Source organism: Orussus abietinus, unplaced genomic scaffold, assembly GCF_000612105.2.
Source record: "Orussus abietinus isolate OABI.00-Male unplaced genomic scaffold, Oabi_2.0 scaffold9, whole genome shotgun sequence".
NCBI lineage: Eukaryota > Metazoa > Arthropoda > Insecta > Hymenoptera > Orussidae > Orussus > Orussus abietinus.
The window spans coordinates 1653064-1661112 of record NW_019396004.1 but is presented as its reverse complement, the minus strand read 5'-3'; positions in this window follow the sequence as shown (position 1 = coordinate 1661112).

The window sequence follows — 8049 nt, the reverse complement described above, 5'->3', positions numbered from 1 at the left end:
CCTCGTTTGTCACCGGGTTTTAGTGGCTAGAGGGAAATGGAGGTCGCCTCGGAATTGTCGAGCGCTTCCGAGTTGAAAAGTTCCCTCGAGAGGCTCACTTTGGTAAACAGTTCGCGACAAGAATGGGCCCCGGTTGGGCATGGGCCACTTCGCAAAGACATTATGAATGTCCGACGTCGAGGTTTCTTTACGAGAAGCAGTCACAAAAGACCTAGGTGGAGGGATCCGACGTGGGCATGTGGAAGCTGGGAGAATGGACGAGGATGGTCGAAAGATATCCAAATGCTCCTGGATCGACAGAAGACAAGAGCATAAGGATCCTCGAGGACTCCCCAACGATCCAACACCTGCATTTGTTGGCGCATCTCAAACGGTGTTACCAAAACACTTCAATGATTTCCGTCAATATTTGCGGTAGAAGAACCAGAGGAGATCCCTGTCGACCGCGGCTCGACAAATATTTAGTTTCGCACATATCAGCCGTTTAATGGCCGCTAAGTGGTTCCCTAATACGAGGGTCCTTTCGGCGGACGTGTCAAAAATCCCCACCAGTACTGGGAACACAAATCCTGCGGGATTATCCAGGGATCATCCAGGACCCTACCGACTTGGGGTCCTGGATGGAGGAACGCATCGCCCTGGGACTAATAGTCACGCCTACCTATATATATATCGCGCCAAGTAACAAAACTCCTCGATTTGTCTCGATCGAGTTCACGCGTGAACACCCGGGCGCACACGTGGATTGACCAAATGCCGAAAACCACCGAAACGGCATCATACATAAGTCATCGTCATCGGGGACCCATTGGATCTCACTTAATGTCCGTGGTGGGCGTTTCGATCTTCCCCAAGCAAAACGGAAATATCACCAGGCGGTTCCGCTGGTTCCCTTCTCGGGAACCTGGGATCGGACATTCGGCAAATCCTCTTTCTACTTTGGACGATTAATGTAGATATTCAACTAGACGTTTATATGGAGCCGTTTAAAGGACTCTCACGGTCGATCCATGTCGACAACCCGCGGACCATCGCACATGATCGTAGAAAATAGTTGGGTTTTAAATTTAAATTCTAAATTTCAGAAAATTGTCTAATGAATTTCTAAATTCTTTTTCTAACGAGTACCAATGAATTTCTAAATTTAACGAGACGTTTACATCGAGCCGTCTCAAGGACTGTTACGGTCGATCCACGTGGACAATCCGCGGAGCATCGCACACGCTCGCAGGAAGTAGTTGCTAGCCTTGTTTCCATGAAGCTAGAGCAACGACGAGCACTTGTCAGGGAAATTACTGGGATCCAGGGGGCCGTAAATGCACGGCACTCAATTCGTCGATTTCCTTCAAAACAGTAACGGCAATTTCTGCAGGATTTTCTAGGAGCGCGTAAACTCGCATGCGACACGAAAACGCGCCGCAGTAGACGCTGCCACTTATGTCCTTACGTGACTTAAGACGTCTATAGCGCTTACTTAGGGTTCCATAAAATTGAACACATATCCTCTGAAAACATCGAACCATAATTTGGACGGTACATTAAACCACGTACCCAAGTAGGGCCGAAGAATTAGCGAAGATTGCAGGATTTACGAGTGACTGGAAGCTCCGGACAAAAAAAAAGAAAAAAGGAAAGTGGAGTTTCCAGGCGTAAGAATTGTCCCAGGACTTCGGAAGAGGATAGATTCTGTCGCAAGGACTTTTGCGAGAGGTTCCCGTCAATTGACAGGATCGAACGAAATGCCGATTTCCGAGGTTTCGCGATCCTGGGGAGCCATCGACATGTTGATGTTGGATGCTGATGAAATTACGAGGTCCCCAGGATCGGAGGAGGAGTTTCAGGGATCGTGATCCCACGGAGGCCCCCCAGGTGGCCTCTTCAGGGCGAATGACACCGGGCACTCGAGTATCGGATGCACTTCGATTACCGGGAGCTGGAATTATTGCTGATCGTTGCCGATCATCGAGCCAAACTCGGGAGATTGCAAGGCGCGCTTACGAGGAGCTACCACCCTCCATTTTGCGAATCCTCCGCTGTCCGATCTTCGCGAGGCACCCTCAACATTTAGATCTACGTATTTAAATTTACATACAAAAAATATGACCTAGGAAGGAACAAGAAGGACCTTTATCCAAAGGGGTGAAGCTGAGGCTCGTATTGTCTTTTACGCGAAAGGGTCGAGAGAACCAGTTGTCCAGATTGCCAATTTTCTACTCCTAGTCATTTTTGCCAACAAGGTGAAAATTGACTTTATCAGGTACCAAGTACTCGGAATTATCCAAGAATTACAGATCCAAGAGGGGACAGGAGAAATTCCTTTGTTCCGAGGGGTGAAGGCGGGGCTCGTAGAGCATCGCCTAGACGAAAGGGTGGCGAGAACGAGCTGTCAAAATTGCCAACTCGCGTCTCCTCGTCATATCTCGGCCAACAAAGTCGAGTCGACGGGTCCAGCGAGTCGAGAAACGCTCTTAACGTGCCGGGCAGCAAACAGCGCCGGCAGGTGGCGATCCGTGGAACAGAGAGTGCTTTTTAATTGCTAAACAATGGTGCCCACGGCAAAGGCCACACCTTGCACCATTGTCCCATCTTTATGCTCGACATTACTTACGGCCGATGATCCGAGTCAATGCCGACTCGAGTCGGATCGAGACTTATGCATTCGTGCCTCACGGTAAAACGCCCTTCCTGCTCCTCGTCCTCTCCGTCCCCGGCGCACTTGGTGCACCTCTCGGTACCCGCTATTTATCGTCCGTTAAGCCCGGGTAAAAAGTCTCCCTGAATCGGCGATAAATTAGCGAGAGCGCATCGAGCGATGCGGTTTTTAGTAGTCGTTAAGGCGAGTTAGGGGATGTGGGTGTTGCGGAAATCGTTACGAGCCCATTATTCCGTTATATATTAATATCTTTCGCAGGATGACGCGAGGGTCCAGGAGATACGTCGATGCCTTCGCGTCCTGTCGTCGCAATTGTTCCTGGTACCAAGTCCCATTGACCATGGGACCATGGACCAGTGTTGGGAGGAACCCCTCGGCGCGGTCCCAATGTTTTCCCGTGTTTTGCCCAACTTTGGTGTTTTGCCCTAACCCTTTCACCAGTCCTCGCATCGCTGACCACATTGCTTCTTAATTAACAGCTAGATTGGCGAACAATCGGCGAATAATTGCTGGGGGCCCTACAATGCCGAACAATAAATTCCCCTGCGGCCGTGTTTAGGCGTGCGGCCTGCCCCTGGGACGCGTGACAGGAGGCGTGTTCCATTGCAGAAATTCGTCTTTGGATCTTTTCACGTGAAATGCCAGATGTTCCGCATGTGGCCGAAGTGCCCCCGTTGTCCTTCCTTCGCCTTTTTCGTCCCTCCCGGCGCGGCCGACGCCGATGCCTCTCGTTTCCTTAAATTCCCTCTTTCGTGAAAAGTCGACGATCTTCCGCGATAATGGCGGGCTATCGAATTAGCGAAGGATGAGATGTCCGGAATTTTCCAAAGGCACGAATCGATACGAGTACGAAATTACAAAAATAGATGTACGAAGACCGTACCAAGGATCTTCCACTTCGACACCTACCTGGTATCGGTGAAAAGTACTGGTATAAATCGTACCCTTCTTATTAATTTTCCCTTCCCTATCTATTAAACCGATCGACAATTAAATTTGCAGCTTGAATATCGAATATTTGAATTTAAAACCCCCGAAGACGACGGCGATTTAGGCTTTGTCGGAGACGAGCAAGTCGCACGTTATGGAATGATATTTTTTTTTTTAAGTACATATCAATGTTTCTTTCCGATGCATAACTTAAAATATCCATACGTGGTGTAGGTTCACCTTTGAATTTAAAACTCTCGAGGAGGACGGCGATTCAGGCTTCCTCGGAGACGAGCAAGTCGGCACGTCGCGGAAGGCCGAAGAGGTCGCTCTTAGGAGCGAGGGTTAAAGTTCCGAGAACGAAACGTTTAATCACGCCAGCAATTAGTATGATTCACGGCTGACGTCTCTATCCGTTGGCTTGCCTCGTTACTTTATTCAATTTCGTTCCTTCCCCGACGCCCGCGAATTAGCCGGCATTCAGTGCGAATGCCACGAATCACCTGGCGTGGTTATTGCGATCGGCCGTTCGTGTTCCCTCTGGCCTGATCCTTCGTGTCTGGAGCGCAAAATAGGTCGGCACGAGCAACCACCAGCCATGAGAATATTTTCTCTCTTTTAACCTCCGCCGGCAACCCAAGCGAATTCGCAAACTCTTCGCCATGGCGTTGGCCGGGGTAGGACTCGGTCGCCCCGGCGAAGCCCATCGCTCCCTGATCGAAGGAGCCAATTTTTACCCGCCGACAAGAAGACTCCCTGTTAGGCACATGTAACGCGAGTGATTATCACTTGACACGGTGTGGACGATCGGATGTCACGGTGAAATTCGGCGCACCCTGGTATGCCCTCGAGATGGGGAAGCCGGGTAAAAAGGGTGAGGCCCCTTGTTACTTATCGCGCTACACAGGACACCGCGTACTTCTTCAATGTCTCGTGATTGTCTTCCAAGGAACTGTCAAAAACGGGTACTTTCAATAAAACATCCTTCCTTACACTATCGGCCACTTCCCATGGCTGCCCAGATGAACAGTTGAGATTTTCTGCAGACCTAGATGCGTGTCCCAAGGGTGCATTACCGCGTATCAATATATGATAACACGGGAAAATACGTAAAGACAAAAAACCGAGGAAACAGAACTAGATGTCTCGTTGCCGATGCCTTCGATTCCTGGATCGAATTTCCCATCGACCACCATAGGACTTTCGACGGGTGGAGGGATATCCCAAGTGTGCATTACCGTGTATCAATGTATAGTAACGCGGTGCGTAAGCAGCACGTGTCCGGAGTCGGATATCACAAGGAGGTCCTTCCCGCCTCCAGGACTTAACGATCGGTCGTTATTGAATATCCTCGTCCCCGAGGCTGGCCGTGTCAACCTCGAGGACCTCCTCCACGGGACGTCAAATATTCAACGCCCACCAGAAGACTGATCGCGCCTAATAGGCGGCTGTATAATGAGCTGGATGTATACACCTATTAAAGCAGAAATAACGCTGGAGTTTGCCGAAACGGCGACACCGGAGATCGAAAGGGGACCTAACGAGGATCCGAACCTTAACCTCAAAATCCGTCTCTCCCTTCCTGCCGAAGGTGGGATCGGGAAGGTCGGAAAAAACCGACTTCCGTGGGAGCTTATGCGCGGGGATCATCTATTTGTTGACATCCGTTCGCAGCTTCCACTGGGCACGCGCAGCCGGCACTTCGCCGGATAAAAATACTGCCGAAAGGGTATTAGTCACGTCGGATGGCTCGTGGGCTCGGGAAAAAAAAGGCGGAAAAGGAGGAAGCGTGTTAACTAGATCGCCAGGAAGCTCGGCCGCTAAATCAAACGAGCCGTCCCGAGCGAAAGAGGTGTCGGCACATGATCTCCGGTGCACATCCGAATTGCATTCCAGAACACCCGGGGATGTATCAATTAACTCCGCCGAAAGTATATCTCGACAAATTCCCCGCCGTTCTCCCCACGTGCTCGAGCAACGTCCCGTGAAATAAGCCCAGCGGTACAAAATATCTGTCTTATATTTTCTATATATATATATATATATTAGTATATCCCGACAAACTCCGCGTGCTGAAATAACCCCAGAAGCACAAAATATCTGTCCCATATTTTCCATATATTTAACGAATATCGTACGTCTTGTAGATATTCAGCAGACATTTTCAATACTCGCAAAACGTTTACTTTAGAATATCCATTGGTATAAATAAAATAAAAAATACTTTCCCACCGCTGGGGAGAATTTTTAATTGTTTTTATTTTTTTCAAGCGAAATTCCCCTAGATTAGCGCGGGGTGGCGAACAAAAGAGCGAGCGAGGACCCCCCAAAATGGCCGCCAAGGAGTTACGTGACTTCGTTTCGTAAGACAATTAATAACCGAGGGAGAAGCAAGTCACGGAGGATGTCTTTGTCGCCACCGGAAGTCGCGTGCTGCCTCTTGTTTTTCTCTCCCGGGTCGTTTATCACATCCGAGGTCCCCGATTTAATTTTCCCGAATCAATTCGAGAGCGGTCCTTGGGGGGCGTCGCATGGGATATGTTTTTTAATTCCTTCCGAGAATATAGCCGGCCTTACAGGCTTTCCCTGTCGCATGAGAACGGAGGGAAAAATGAAGAGGATGCACGAAAATACCGAGTACATATGCTACGTTTGATGTTACCCTCCACCGGTTGGCAGGCCGACGATAAATCGATGTCGCTCAGGACGACAGCCGGAGTTACGGAAATATGACGCGTCGACGTTAACACGTCGTAAACCGTAAAACGTGGACCGATGTGTCGAAAAGTGATCTAAAGATAGAGGGGTTTTCGGGGAAGCGAAATACCCTTTGGTTCGATTTTCTACGATCATCGATTGCAGGATCGAAGACGAGACCTAACCTCAACCTAGACCTAGGAGGCGCATTATCAGCTAGGGACCTTAATTTGCCGTTTAAGACTCTTTACGATTTTTATATGCGATTTCCAGGGGACAATCTCAGATGATGATCAGCTCGATGATTCACGTCGATTCGGGAAATTAAGTGTAGGCTTTCGTAACGAGGTTATGGCGCGCTTGATTCACGGCTGGGGATGACGCCAGGACGCCATGGGGGATTGCGATTTCCCCTAGTGTCGCGTACGCTAACCAGATACTTTGATGAGCTTTAATGGCGAGCAATTAACTCGATTCGGACCCAACGGCGTCGCGTTACACGGTCTTGCGTATTCGGCATGGTGAAATGAGAATGGTGTTGGTTGACCATTAGGTCGAGCGTTTCTGAAAATGGATGACCACTGGCCAACCCTTGGGGTTCTAAAAATTCACCCCAGCGGATGATAAGCGGAGAAACATCGAGTACAAAATTATACATTAGACTCTATAGGGTATAAGAAATCGAATCTGCGCGAATGTCGTCTCAAAAGCCATAACGACATAAGAATGATGTTGGTTCACCAGAAGATCGACCGTTTTCACAGTATGCATAACAATGCTGTCCAAAATTATACATCAGCATCGTCGAGTTCAAGGATCAAGCCTCTATAAACAAGGAGAAAAAATGCCAACGCGAAGTTGCGCATGAAATTCGAAAAGAAAGACATGCGCGTAATCGAATGGGAATTGCGACGGAGAAGACGCAGAGCTCTGGCCAGGGTATCAAAGTTCTGGCCACCCGAAAATACCCTAGACACTCGGAATATCCAAAGATACCCCCGCGTGTCTAATTGACCGATGATTTACACAAGTGGCAGTCAAAATTGGCCCGTAAGTTGGGCCACTCGAGAAAGCCCAGCGCCAGAAAACGGAGCAGCTAGTCCTAGACCCTGCAGGACGAGAGGCAGGCTCCTGAGGCGCCGCTTCTTCACGAGGTCCTTTTCGAGAAGTCGGCCCTCCTTTGTAACAAGACTCTCCTTAGCTTGCATCGCGCGAATCCACTTTGAGAGCCGTGTTCATCTTGTGTGGCCCTACATGGGTGTGCGTGTTCACACGGTGCCCCATGGAGCTCGAGCGGCGCAGCAACGTTAACCATATGCCCGCCACCTTGTTAGTCCTCTTTGTTGCAACCCGGCGTAACATCCTCGCCGACACGAGTACTCGGGCATTTCCCAAGAGAGATCAATCCGACCGCAGGACGTTTCCGCACTGTTTCCAGGACCTCGCGTGGTCCAGTCTGGGATATCTCTCTGGGCGTGGGCGGTCGATAAGTACCCGGGAAAATTCCCGAAAAATTCTTTCCAAATCCACGGAAGCGACCCGTCAAGCCGCGCCGACGGGGTTCGGTACTTCGGGGAAGATGCACCTCGGGAGTGCACTTTAGAGTGGCCAGAACGCCGGGATTCGCGGGGGGTCGGGGTGATATATGCGCGAAGGCGAACAGTGGCTGGTACGATGGCGCGTGGGGTTGCAAATTGAATAACAAACGTTCACCCTCCTCGGGGTTAAATCACCGAAAAGCCTCCCTTCGGCATCGCTAGCTCGACATT